At 38.7% G+C, this 14827-nt stretch overlaps 1 protein-coding gene across 4 annotated transcripts in view; it reads right to left on the bottom strand.

Moving 5' to 3' along the window:
• TEX15 (testis expressed 15, meiosis and synapsis associated) overlaps positions 1-14827 on the bottom strand; it is an 87067-nt gene that overhangs the window by 64067 nt on the left and 8173 nt on the right. For 3 of the 4 annotated variants that reach the window (XM_057537480.1, XM_057537479.1, XM_057537481.1), the window contains exon 2: positions 9879-9954. The exons of the other annotated variant lie outside the window; for it this stretch is intronic. The gene's annotated coding sequence lies outside the window, so the exon portion shown is untranslated. The remainder of the gene's footprint in view (positions 1-9878; positions 9955-14827) is intronic. 4 annotated transcript variants of the gene reach the window in all.

Below are 14827 nucleotides of genomic sequence, written 5' to 3'. Positions count from 1 at the left end.
GCACATTGCAGTATTTTAATCTCAGGTATGTTTGCATTTTCCATAATAAAAATAGAAATATAAGAGTGCTTGATTAAATGTGCATAAATTATCCAAAAGAAATAGTCGCCTGTGGAGAAAGGAACATTAGATGATTTAGAAACGGGGAGGAGGGAGATTTATCAGTTTCTGTCTTTATTACCTTTTAATTTTTATCTTTGTAAATGTATATCCTCTTAAAAATTGAAAAGACTTCCTTCACTATCAGTGAAGACTCCCTTCACTCCCTCCCCATAGCAACAAAAAATATAACATACCTAAGAATAAACTTAAAAATGGACTGGGCTGACATGAAGACTTGTAAAAAAAAAAAAAAAAAACTCTGAGGGTTATAAAAATTTTGCTTAAAAGGAGAATATGCACTTTATTTTCAAGCAGAAGTACGTATTATATTGAATATGCAAAAATCTTCCCCTATTAAGCCTTTAAAGTTGATTCAATCTCGAAGTTGACAAAAATAATACTAAAGGTCATATGGAAGAAAAAACCAGAATGAAATTCTGAGAAATAATTGGAGGAGGAAAACTGGCACTATTAAATATTAAAATTTATTTAATAGTTACAGCAATTATAATTAGCTAGGTACACTACCACTCAATTAAATCCAGGTTCTATTAATAAGAAAGAAGGGATCATGAATAATAGGCAACTTGAAACTGTGCAACTGACTCAATAATAAACAATGGAACACCGTGGTCAGAAAAAGATCAGAAAACCCCATGATTTTTAAGATGCTATTATTGGTATTCCAAATCAGTAGGAAATCTATGGTATTGATCAAGTTAGGGTGGAGACAGCAGATTCTAACCAAAATCTCTAAGAACCACTGCCCTAGAGATGCTCTTGCACATGTATACCTAAAGGCAAGTAATCTTCCAAGCAGCACTGTCACTGAACAACTAACTGAAATGTCTATCACCAACCAGCAGATAAATAAGCTGTAGTATATATACCAGGAAATACCTCACATGAGTGAAAATGAATGAACCCCAGCCATATGAAACAGAATGTCAAATCAAGTTGCAAAAGATTAAAATATGATTCCATTTATACAAACTTTAAAAAAACATGCAAAACTGAATTAATTTGTAAGAGTGGAAATATGACAGCAGGCAAAGCATTAGCTCAGGTGTGTTAACAACCTTGTAGAGTCTCAATAGAAAATTTTCAATCCTACAACAGGTGAACAACTGAGGCTAGAAAAAAGTACATACAGAAGGGTTTAGACAAACTTGTGCTTAACCGATCTACAGTAATATCCTTCCTCCTCGTCACCGTTCATTCATGGTGATCCATTATGTAGGCATGATTGATGACTGATAAAACTAATGTATTATTTTTATTCCAGGAAACATTTTTTCAAATTCCCATGCTTTTCAATCATTTATTAAAGTCAATATGAATTGGAATGTAGTATTTTTATCTTCCCCACCAAAAGATCACTATTAGGTTAATAGTCGATATTATGTCAAATGGCTATCTATAACAGAAAAAATATGACAGACATGTTACACAACTGAGTGGTAGCTGAATGCTGACAAAAAAAAAAATCTAACCACTAAAAATGTACTATTTTTCAATAATCCCAATTCCCTTTACCATTCCACACTGTACCTATTATACTTTATACATTTCTTCAAGTATTATACTAGCCTTCACCCTGACCAGCCCATTACTGACAGCAAACAGAGGCATAAATGTTCCAGGAGGAACTGTGTACAACCAGAATTATGTTAGTATATTAAAAACTTACCTTTTAATGATTTAAGTGAGTTTTACATTTTCAGATTTTTACATCAATCTTAATTCTTAAGTTTGTTAAAGAAGTAATCATAACCCTAAAAATAGTTATAATTACGCTGTGTTCATCCTAATTGGAACCATTTCAATGTTCTAAAATTCACTGATCTTGTGACATGTAGAGAAGGTAAGATCAAATCTCTAATACGACCACTGATATCATATACTGAATTATATAATAATCTTATCAATAGACAAAGGATACTTACTTTGATCAAAGACGTATTATATTGAATATGCAAAAATCTTCTTCTAATATGTCTTTGATAGTTTTAGCTATAATCACCACTGAATATGAAATTAGTATAAAAAGAGACATGGATTGTGCAACCAGAAAGCAGCTGGTCTTATTGGTAGGACTAAAGTTTCACAAGTCCAATAACATTAGAAAAAAGAGGGCTGGGGTGAAAAGAGACAGCATACTAAAGTTATGGAATCCTTAGCTCTTTTGCCCTTCCTGGCTCACAGAATGTCAGTACTACAGAGAATGCCCTTTGTAGGTATGGAAGGGCTAAAATACATATATATTTAACATGTACTCTTTTGTAGAAAGCCACCATAAGATGTGCTTTGGCGGGGGGGGAAAGAAAAGAGAATGAATCTAAAATGAAGATGACATGGGATAAAAAAAAATGAAAGGTTCCAAACAGGGTAGTAATCCTAGGATGGATGAGAGTGGCACATAACTTCTAGGAAGCCATCAGTCTAGACTAAAGCAGAAAAATGGAGGCTCTAAGAGACAATTCTCCTGGTCAAAAAGAAAAAGGAACTTATATGTCTTAGCCAATAAAAACATGACTGACAAGTTATGGGTACATTTGCAGAAAAAAATTATTAGACTTAGAAAAGCAGGCTAAAAAAAGCAATGATTATCCTACGGAAAACAGACAGCCACAGTTGTAGTAAACAATATCTGGATCATAACAATGTGAGCATTGACTTCTAACAAAAAATTTTATGTTGGAAGAATGGGGGAAGGTAGCGGAGTGGTGGTGGCTGGATGGAAGAGCTTTGTTCTCATTGACCATAAAGACAAAAATCAGTGGATAATTTCTATAACTGATAAATCAAGAAATACTATTAAAACCATATTATGTCTAAGTGTGGAGGGGAATACCCAGGAGAGTAACTGTAAGAGCTGAAGGTGGCTGCCCCCAGGAAGTAGAACCAGGAGCAGAAGAGAGTGGGACAATGGACCGCTGTTTTCCCCTATACATCTCTAGTACTACGACTTTCTAAATAATTCCATGTATTAGCTTGATTAAAAGCAAAAGTTAAAAAGTTAACAGTTCTTTATGTCATACTTCCATAAAAATAATACAAATGAATATATATACAAAACAGAAACAGACTCACAGATACAGAAAAAAACTTGTGGTTACCGAAGGGGAGAGGGAAAGGGGGAGGGAAGGGAGAAGGGAAAAATTAGGGGTATGGAATTAACAGATACAAACTACTATATATAAAATAGATAAGCAACAAGGATATACTGTATAGCACAGGGAATTATACCCATTAACTTGTAATAACCTATAATGGAATATAATCTGCAAAAATACTGAATCACTATGCTGTACATCTGTGTACTATTGCTGTACACAATACTGTAGATCAACAATACTTCAATTAAAAAAATAAAGATATAAGGCTATGCTATTACATGTGGCAGCAACTTTGATAGGAATCAGAATATCTAGGAAGAACAGTGTAACATCTTTCAGAAAGAGGCAGAGTATTCACTTTGATGGAAAAATATGAACTTTGGTACCAGATGCTGAAGAGTTCTCACAGATCCAGGTAACATCCCAAGGACTATGGGGAAAGCTTGCTTTTGCTGTGGGAGTGGTTGTTATTGTTATATAAATGTTCCAAGTCCTTTTCCAACTCTTAATGCTATTTAGCTATTTGTATCATTTAGTTTTTGTAACACACTTGACATTTTTATAAGCGATGTTTGTCTCTTGATTTGGAATTGTCTAGTTCACTGAATGCTAAATAGAAAGTAGCGATATTTTGTATATGAAAGAAAATTAAGGCTAAAAGAATAGCAACTATAAACTAGGATGTAAAAGAAAAATGTTCAGAGGTAAGTGCTTTTATTCAAGTAACAAAATCTTGAAGATACAGGGATTAGATGATAAAAGAATCAACAAAGTTTAAAAAAATCCTTTCTCACTAGAAATGTGCCTGGAAAGGAATGGTTCTTGGCATCCCTACCTGTCCACAATAAGAACTATGCACAGTAACAGCTTTTTATTGTAAATATGTAACTTCAAACTCAGTTTGGGTTGTCACACAACTCTTCACTAAAAAGAATGCATGAGGAGACAGTCTGAGACACTTTAATCAGGAAGAAGAACTGGCTTGTTTCTACTGGAAGGAAATACCATGCGTCACAAAGTAAATTCAGCAAGGAAAAAAAAACCGTGGCAGATAACATAACAAAAGTTAAACAATAATTATGGCTTGGGCTATTGGTAATTTCTTTTTTACTTTCTACTTTTATATTTTCTAATATATTAAGTTCAGAGGGTTAGAGTGAAGACTGTTCTAACACCCTATATTACATAGAAGGATAAATATACTGATTAACTTTAGACCTAAGTTACATATGCATGTTTTAATTTCTAGGCTAATAAGACTGAGGAATAATTGGTTTGGTGAAGAGTCTCACTCATTGATTTGTAAACAACGACATCTAGTTTTTCAATAACTGCTACCTCTCCCAATCTGCTGAGTAGCATGTTCTCTTACAGAGTTCATAACTTTTTTTTAGCAGTGAAATCATGGAGTCCTAACCACTGGACCACCAGGGAATTCCCCAGAGTTCATAACTTTTAACTCACTCTTTATTATTAAGTCTCATTTAATTAAGAGAAAGAAAACAAACTTATAATAGAGAAAAAGAACAAAAGACAAAAATTGTTTTTTTGTAAAAGCCAAACAAACCTTTAAAATACTTCTGCTAAGACTGATCAAGAGGGAAAAAGACAAATATTTAAGACAATTCCTTCATGAATCCTAATAAGATTTTTTTTTTTTTTGCAGTTAGAAAAAAAAAAGATTTAAAAATGCACGCAAGGGGCTTCCCTGGTGGCACAGTGGTTAAGAATCCACCTGCCAATGCAGGGGACAGTTCGAGCCCTGGTCCGGGAAGATCCCACATGCCGCGGAGCAACTAAGCCCGTGTGTCACAACTACTGAGCCTGCGCTCTAGAGCCCACAAGCCACAACTACTGAGCCCAGGTGCCACAACCACTGAAGCCCTGGTACGGGAGGATCCCACGTGCCGCGGAGCAACTGGGTCCATGTGCCGCAACGGCTGAGCCTAGGCTCTAGGGCCCTTGAGCCACAACTACTGGGCTCATGTGCCACAACTGCTGAGCCCACGTGCCTGGGGCCTGTGCTCCGTGATGGGAGAGGCCACCCCAATGGGGCATGGCCCCTGCTTGCTGCAACTAGAAAGCCCATGTGCAGCAACAGAGACCAAACGCAGCCAATCAATCAATCAATCAATCAATAAAATACGGCCATTAAAAAAATGCATGCAGAAAAGTAACTGCCTGAGAATAGCCAATATCCTCAACTGTTATTAAGATTTATTATAATGTTACTATAATCAAAATGATGAAGTATTGGCTCAGGACATACATAGACAACAGGACCAGAAGACAGTCCAGAAATAAATCTAAGTATCTGTAAAAAATTAATACATAATAAAGGTATCAAATTGTTAGGAAAGAGATGGCTTATTTATTAAATGGTGCCAACATAAATGGTTATTTTTAAGGAAACAAGACCAGATCCCTAACTGAGAACATAATATAAAAAAAGTCAAGTTGGATACAGTAGAATTAATCATGATACTCTCTAGCACTGCTAGGCATTTCAGGGGAAAGGAAATCTAGAATGTTAGGAAAATTATTAATGAAACGGAATGAGTGACCATGGGCAAATCCAGCTTCAATAATGATACAAAGTATGCCAAGAGGCTGATAAAAAATACAACGGTGAAAGGGGCAGAGATTATAGTGAAGATAAAAAAGCAGCAGGGGAGAGATGAAATGGGAGGCATGGAAAAAAGAGATTGTGGTCAAAAAGGTTGAGAGTGTCTGCAGTCCCAGAAGAGTGGCAGTTTCTGGTAATGCGTTTCCAAGCAGAAATGAAGCACTACACTGAGGAGGCCAAGAGCAAAAAGATCCAGGCCCATGGAAAGGAATTGGATGATGACAGAAAACTGGAAGGAGAAATCCCTTCTGATGTCACAATAAACAAACAGAACACTAAGAGGGAAAACATGAATACTGGTTCTCCCAGAGCAGAGGAAGGGACAGGCAAGAGCACCGGGCCCGCCTGAGCTCCACGGTAAGCTCTGAAGGGGGTCTGGGAAGCCGGAGCCAGGCCCGGGAGGGGCACAGAGAGAGAGCAGGGGGCCGTGGGGTCCACACCGAGCTGAGGCCGGTGGGAGGGGCTACCTGGAGCAGCAGGTGCCCCGGTCCCAGCCCCTTCACTCCCCACAGCAGCAACCAGGGACTGCGGAGGAAGGCCCAGGTCCCAGTGCCTCGAGGGGCCCAGGCCCCCAGGGACCCCCAGCCCAGGTAGGGCTGTGCTTGGCTCACGCCCCTCCCAACCACACTGGCTCCAAGGCCAGGTCGGGCTGCATCTCAGCTCCGCCCCGAGCAGCCGCGTGGCACAGAGCACTAACCTGGCACCCCTCCCAAGAGGAGGTGCCCAGCGTACACGGCAGGGGCACAGCCCACACACCCCGCGCACACCCCATGCACATGCACACAGTGCATTCTAGGTCATGTTGCAAAATGAATTTCTTACTCTGGGTCATGATCACAACTGGACAAAAGACTGCTCTGGAACAGACAGTGGCTGTCTCTGGCCCTCCGGTCCATATGGGGCACAGGGCCTGGGCGAGCCCGCCTGCTGAGATGCCTGCCGGAGGGTCCTTCCTACACACCCACAGAAGCACACGTTACACAGTTTGGAAACAACTGAAACATCTCTGCTTGAGAGTCTGGTCCAGGTCCAGGAAAGTGCTGCAGGTACCAGGGTGTGCAACAATGCTGAGGAGAGACTGCTGTAAGAAAAGCAGAACTGGGCCTGAAAACAGAGCCAATGGAAAATGCCCTCCAACAGGATTTTTAGAAGATCTCCCACTGGTCAGGTTGAACTGATCATTAGAGAGTAAAGGATTATGATCTGTATGATGAGAAGGAAAAAGGCTCAGACAAAAAACAAGTATAGCTTAATGACTCAAAGGTTAACACCTAACTTCATACAAACAGATTTTCAATAAATGTCTCTTGAATTGAGGTGGGGGGAGTTAGAGAGGTAAAGTCAAACTGTTTGTCTGTTTGTCACTGTTTGTCATGGGCTGGGAAACTTGAAACCAAATTTTGTTGAAGGGGCAGAGAATGCCCCTAAGCTGCTATCAGTAAAAAACCATCTGTTAAATAACTGCCTTCTTTCACTTAAAGAATGTTATGGACCTTTATTTGTCCATTAATTTGGGCAGGAGCAACTGGCTGAGCATCAGACCATTTGTTCTTATTGATTTCAGATTCAACATCCATGAAACCATTATTGTGTCACATATCGCATCAGATATAGTTAGAGATTATTCAAAAGGTTTAATGTCAACACTTTGTGAACATACACATTTAAAGAAAGCTTGACTTCATTGTAGTAACTTAGAAAGTTCTATTCTTTTTTTTTTTTTTTTACATTATTTATTTATTTATTTATTTATTTATTTATTTATGGCTGTGTTGGGTCTTCGTTTCTGTGCGAGGGCTTTCTCTAGTTGTGGCAAGCGGGGGCCACTCTTCATCGCGGTGCGCGGGCCTCTCTTGCTGCAGAGCACAGGCTCCAGACGCGCAAGCTCAGCAATTGTGGCTCACGGGCCCAGCCGCTCTGCGGCATGTGGGATCTTCCCAGACCAGGGCTCGAACCCGTGTGCCTTGCACTGGCAGGCAGATTCTCAACCATTGCGCCACCAGGGAAGCCCGAAAGTTCTATTCTTAGTTCTCTCTCAAGTTCTTTAACTTGAGGTTTAGCTATGGGTGACTTGGAGCTCTGGAGGAGGGACATCTGGAATGCCTAAATGCAGAACAATGATAATCATAAAGTTGCTGTGTTTTTTTAAACTGCCCCTCAGTCTTATACACAGAAGGTGGAAGTTATTAAATAAAAAATGTTTCTGGATCATCTCCACCCTCTTCACATAAAGTTAACAGAAAACTAGAAATAAAATAGCAAAGGAGGTTCAAGAATAGTTTTATTTTGCTTCTAATTTTATTAAAAATGGCCATTAGGACTATCTTATCATTTCTTTTCCACTCATCATGTTTACTTTGCCACTGCCAAATCTCAGAATCTTTTAGAAAGAGCACCATGTGGAGGTTATCAAACCCTTCTGGAGAAGATGAGCCACCTGTTGAGTCCTAGTTCCCTGGAGGGCATCATTCTACATCAAGACAAGGGCTTTTAAGGGCTACACAGTAATTCTAGTAGGTACCTGGACTCACTACAGAAAAAAAACAAGGAAGATTAAAAAAAAAAAAAAAAGAAAGAAAAGACAAAGCAACAACCCCCAAGAGGACAGCTCTGCTCTTCTCATACTTGTTTTACTTAGGCTTAAAAGATTTTAGACAAGCAGAACTGTGTGCTTCTGAAATCAGCGCCCATATCAACCACTTCCCCAGAAAGACACACTGTATCAAAAGAAAATACCATACATTAGAATGCACTATACCTTTAAACTCCTATAAATTTATAGTAAAACGTTACTAACTTGAACTACTCAGGGAGAATAAAATCTTACTACCTTAGGGTGATCTTAATAAATATATTATGGAATGTTACCAAGTAAAAATCCGAGAGAAGCTCTCAGATTTGTTTTGAAGACTTTACTAAGATTGAAAAAGCAATTTTCCCCCAAATGCAAAAAAGTCTAGAACTAATCACAGTGACCAGTTAAAATATAAGGGAAAAAAATCTAAATTGTCAGCCCCAGTTACAAATAGCTGAGGGTAACCTGGCTAGCTAGAGAGCTCACTGTCTTGTGACTTAATCCAACTTCTCACTTTCCTTCTAAATTTTATGGAACTGGTTTGAAAAAGAATTTTTTCACCAGTATTTATGATATAGTATACAAGGTATCAGTAGACATGGGTTTCCTGTCCTGATTCTACCCCTCACTAAATGTCTGCTCCTAAGCTTTACTCTTCTCATCTGTGTTTCAGTAAGGCTTAAGGCTATATTGTAAACTGTACCTACCCTTCTCTCTACCACTTTCAGGCTCTATTTATTTACATTTTCTCTGTAGTTCCATGTATATGCAAGAAATTGTATACTGTATGCAAGCTGATGCCATTAAACTTTGACAGCTTCATAAGTTAAACAGCCCTGATCCCTCCTCTAACTTGCAAGTGACAAAGAAAATGTATTTGCCTAGAGTACTTCTGCCTATGACTATGGCACTTTTGTTTTTTTAAATGTCAACAGTTGGTTCAATTTCCATCCTCTGAGATGTTTTGTTTTTAGAATCAACTAAACATCATTTAAAACCCATCTGATTAGTATGGGTGACCAAATGCGGCAATACCACTCTTGATTAAAAATACATAAAAATGAAAAAATCTGGATACCAAATAACTGTTTCTCATTCTGCGTATGTACTGGTTCAAAAGACAATTCCAAACTCTGATTACCACAAATGTTCTAAGCAATATTTGCATACTGGCCTGACTTGCCAACTGATTCAAAAATTCAATACTTATGCCAAATTAAGGTCAGTTTTGTATGGGCCAGTCTTCTCCACTGGACTATATTACCCATTTTTCTATCTCCAGCACCAACTATAGTTCCTTATAAAGTAAGTGAAAAAATACACAGATTCTTCAGGTATTGTTTTATTGCCAATTATTTATGTCAATCATAAAGTAGAAGAGCTTACCCCAGGTGGGTTAAAAAAAGTAAATACTATAAGTAATAGCAGTAGTGAAGCCATTACTTGAAATACTTACCACTCTTCAATGGAATGTACCATCATACGGTTATGATCAGGACTCAGTCCATACATGAAAAATGACACAGGAATATCTACAAAAAAACAAAAAGGCAGAAATATGTAGAGAATTACGGTCAGAAGCTCCTTCCAGAATCACCTCTTCATTGTCCTCTTCATTCACTTTTTTCTTCCTGATTTCTGCTGGCCTTTCACTCCTGTTTCATTTGGGGGGAAGGAGGGTTTGATTTTCTGCATGTCTCAGTGCCTTCTCTTACACCCTTGCATTCTCTTCTCCTCTCTCATTCCTCTTTTCTCATTTAAGTCTTTCTCTTTCCCTTCAGTACATTCTCATCTGCTATTCAGAATCAGCTCGCCACTAGCCACCTCGTAGGGAAAACGGCACTGTGACACAGCAGGTGAGCAGGCTCTTGGATTTCACATACAGCACAAAACACTAAACAACATTGCTAGTTTTATACCAAAATTTTAGTTAACAGTCACTGTAAACAGTTGTGATACATGCCATGTTCTGTGTACTTCATATACAGTATCTCATTTAATTTTCACTGATTGTAGTATTATTCCCATTTTCTTGATGAGAAAACAGAGACTCAGAAAGTTTAAAACACTTGCCTAAGGTTTCCCAACTGTGAAGTTAGTTTACAAGTCCAGGCATGATGTCTGGATTCTAAACCACTACGCTATCCCAACCAGTTCTTAAGCTTCTTTCTAGAGGCATTTAAACCTTAACTCTGATTATATGCACCATTATGATTAGTCCAAATCTTGGTACCTTGTTATAATTAGCTTCACGTTTATACATTGATTTCAGGATACTACTACTTATGCCCTCATTTCAGGATATTACTGAAATATTACTTATGTTTTGACTTCAGGATAATACTATTGATTACATGGTAGTATCTAGATGTTACTAAGCCATACATTAAAATGCAAAACATTTTTTAAGATAAGGTACTTTTTATTAGTGAAAACATCCAGCAAAATTTTGGACTGACCTCAAATTCTAGAGTTTTTCTTTTCTCCAAGTTAAACATTCAAGAATATAAAAAAGTATTTAAAATAGACATTGTAGATACATTTTTGAAAATACCATTACTAGACATTTTAAAACTCAGTGTATAAACAAAAGAAAATCTTATCCTTTACTAATTTGCCTATGTTTTACTCAAGTGCTTTAATGAAGTGTCACTGCCCAAGAGACCCAATAAATAAAAGGAGACAATATAAAAAAACAATTGGGGGTAAGCGTAGTCATGTAGTATCAAGGTAATAAGGATGAGAGGCTGGTGTATAAAAATGAAATGCCAAATAATTTAGAAAGTAGACATTCTGAGCAATTTGATAGTGATGGTTCATCCTATAATGTGAGCTGGCAGTCACATAAGAATATCAAAACTGGGACTTCCCTGGTGGCACAGTGTTTAAGAATCCACCTGCCAATGCAGGGGACACGGGTTCGAGCCCTGGTCCGGGAAGATCTCACATGCTGTGGAGCAACTAAGCCCATGTGTCACAACTACTGAGCCTGTGTGCCACAACTACTGAAGCCCGTGTGCCTAGAGCCCGTGCTCGACAACAAGAGAAGCCACCGCAATGAGAAGCCTGTGCACCGCAACCAAAGAGTAGCCCCTGCTCGCCGCAACTAGAGAAAGCCCGCGCGCAGCAACAAAGACCCAATGCAGCCAAAAATAAATAAATAAATAAATTTATTTTTTTAAAAAAATCAAAAATGGTATGAAATATTTAGTAATACTTATATGGATAATATGTACATTTGGAAGTTAATGATTAGTGGCATCTGTATATCTACTATAATTACAGTAAGTTAAAATATAATTTTTAAGTCAATACATCAGTAAGAATCTGAAGCAAACTTGTAAGTTAATTTGACTGGAGTGTCTAAAAAACAAGTATGTATGAGAATATAAACATTTCCAATTTTCTTTTAATTTGATCATGAAACTTGCTCAAGGAAGGATGTTAACATAAAGACACCTGCACAGAGCTGATGCAGGCTTCCTGGAATAGCAAAACAGTGGCAAACAAAACCCCTGGAATAGGGGGAAAAAACTGGTATGGCGACAGTGAAATTACAGAGCAACACCAACCACAGGTTGTAACAAAGAAGGTACTGATCTGGTAAGCCTTTCCACAAATTCACGGGAGATACTCTATTAAGAGAAAAACTAGATGCGTCTTCAAGACTTTTTTCCTCTACTAGAACCTATCTAGTATAGAAACTCTGACTTGCATCTGCAGAGGATGTATGCATTTGATCTGTGTGGGTATGGCTGAAACATTCAATTAAAGTTTCTATTAAACTTAAGAATTCTGGGGAATTCCCTGGCAGTACAGTGGTTAGGACTCTGCACTCTCACTGCCAAGGGCCTGGGTTCAATTCCTGGTTGGGGAGCTAAGATCCCACGTACAAGCTGCATGGCGTGGCCAAAAAAACCAAAAACCAACCAAACAAACAAAAAACCAACAACAATAAACTTAAGAATTCTGTATTCGTTGATCTATTTCAGATTTTCTTCTTTAGAACAATTTAGCAAGAAAAAATGGCTTATAAAAGAGTTGGGGGGGGGCTTCCCTGGTGGTGCAGTGGTTGAGAGTCTGCCTGCCAATGCAGGGGACACGGGTTCAAGCCCTGGTCTGGGACGATCCCACATGCCGCGGAGCAACTAGGCCCATGAGCCACAATTACTGAGCCTGCGCGTCTGGAGCCTGTGCTCCCCAACAAGAGAGGCCGCGATAGTGAGAGGCCCGCGCACCGCGATGAAGAGTGGCCCCCGCTTGCCGCAACTGGAGAAAGCCCTCGCACAGAAACGAAGACCCAACACAGCCATAAATAAATAAATAAATAAATAAAAATTAAAAAAAAAAAAAAAAAGAGTTGGGGGAAAAAAGCCTGAGTTCCATTTCGTTTTAATCTGTTTCAGGAGATGCTAAGAACATGTTGTGTAAGAATTCAAGTGACAAGGAGTCAAGTCTAGAAAACTGTGTTTAGCTGTGAGAAAAAAATCCGAAAGAAATGTCAACTTTCCCATTCTTTAGGAAGTTGTATTAGAGAACAGAAAATAGAGGAACAAACATCAACTCCAGAAGATAAACAAGCAACACATGTTTGGGTATAAAATTACTTTGGAAAACTAAGTAAGCTCGTTATGAATTTGTCAAATTAACACTTATTATGTGGAGCACAGGGTGCCGGGTGGTAAGCCAAGGTTCAACAACAGATCACAAGAGAAAATGAAATAAAGAAGTTTATTATTCACAGGTCCTAAAGGAAGTACTTGATACACCTCAAGAAACCACATGGTGAGGTCAAGGCAGAGTGCAGACAGAAAGAGGCAGGACCTGAGGCACACACCTTTATTAGGGTCGGTGTGTGAAGTGCTTTGGGGTTCCTGGGCTAAGCCTGCATTGATCAACTCAAACCAAAAGAGCAGGGTTTTGGTAAGCCACACGGGCACAAAAGGGGAAGGCAATGGGGACAGGTGACTGTCGGGGCAGTTCTATCAGAAACCTGCAGGTGCTTGTGACTCTGAGGGCTACTATTTAGGGCACTTGCATGAGGGGGCTAGTGTCAGTTTAAGGTCACTTGCAGGCTGCTTGGCCAAACAAAATGAATGCCGAGGCAGCAATACAATGCAGTAGCTTAGCTAAACTCTTGACAAATCGTGAGATGAAAAGCAGAGAAACGAAGTGATCAGCGTGGCAAGATTTGGGTAAAGAATCTATTCCACTCAATTAAATTCAATTATTTAAGCAGGTGAGTTTTAAATCAGTCTTTAAAGAAGTCTGAAAAAAAAGTCTCCTGTTGAGAAAGAAGACCTAAACAGACACCTCTGGAAAAAAATATTTTTCAGTAAGTTTGCTATCCAAGTATATATACTTTTCAATTACAGATTACAGATCATTGGTATGCAAGCACCAGGAACTAACGTTCACATTCATGAAATTACCTGTATTTCTGGTCTTGGTGAGCCAAGGGCAGTGGTTCTCAAATTACAGTCCCTAGACCAGCAGCATCAGTATCGCCTGGAAACTTACAGGCAATGAAAATCTTCTGGCCAGATCCTAGACCTACTGAATCAGAAACTCTTGGAGTTGGGACCAGCAATCTGTGATTGGACAAGTTCTCCCGGTGATGCTGATGTAAGCTAAGTTTGAGATCTACTGGTAGATAATGCTGAAGAAAGCATCCAATCAGCTACATTAACAACCATTCCTTTCTTTCACTTTTCCTTTTTTTCTTTTTAGTATTAGCAATCTCTTTCAACCAGTGTCACTATTAGGAGAAAGAAATGCTCTTAACTGGGAACCTCACTTTCAGACTTAATGCCCCTGCAGAGAAAGAAGCCAAAAGAAATTTTAAAAGAATGTGGTTTTGCTTTCTGGGAAGGGAAGGGAGGCAGTTATTCATTTAACAAGTATATAACAAGCAGCTACCTTGTTCCAGGCACTCAGCAGGAAGAAAAGACAAGGAAATAGAAAAGAACTCTGAAAGCCACCAACAATTTTATTTTGGGTACCATTCAATGTAATACTAACAACACAAACTGCCTATTCTTGGAGTACACATAGGCAGTAATACCCACATGAGTAATTGGTATTTATATTGAAGCAATGGACTAACAAAGCAAAAAAACCATGTATTCCCTGATGATCTAGGATTAGTGCTTCTCCAGCTTTTAACATATATCAGAATCACCTGGTCAGCTTATTAAAACAGATTCCTAGGTCCCATCTCCAGAGTTTCCAATTCATTATGTCTGAGCTGAGGCCCCCAAATTTCTATTTCTAATAAATTCCCAGGTGATGCTGATGGTCCAGGAACCACATTTTGAGAACCCCCAATCTAGATGGTCAGGCACAAAAAAATTTGGGCACTCCACAAAGGGAAAGTCTAAGGATTACCAGCGCATTTCTCAAGAC

The sequence above is a fragment of the Balaenoptera acutorostrata genome, chromosome 21, assembly GCF_949987535.1.
Source record: "Balaenoptera acutorostrata chromosome 21, mBalAcu1.1, whole genome shotgun sequence".
Taxonomy (NCBI): Eukaryota; Metazoa; Chordata; class Mammalia; order Artiodactyla; family Balaenopteridae; genus Balaenoptera; species Balaenoptera acutorostrata.
The sequence above is the reverse complement of the archived record's forward strand: the minus strand, read 5'-3'. Positions and strand labels throughout refer to the sequence as shown.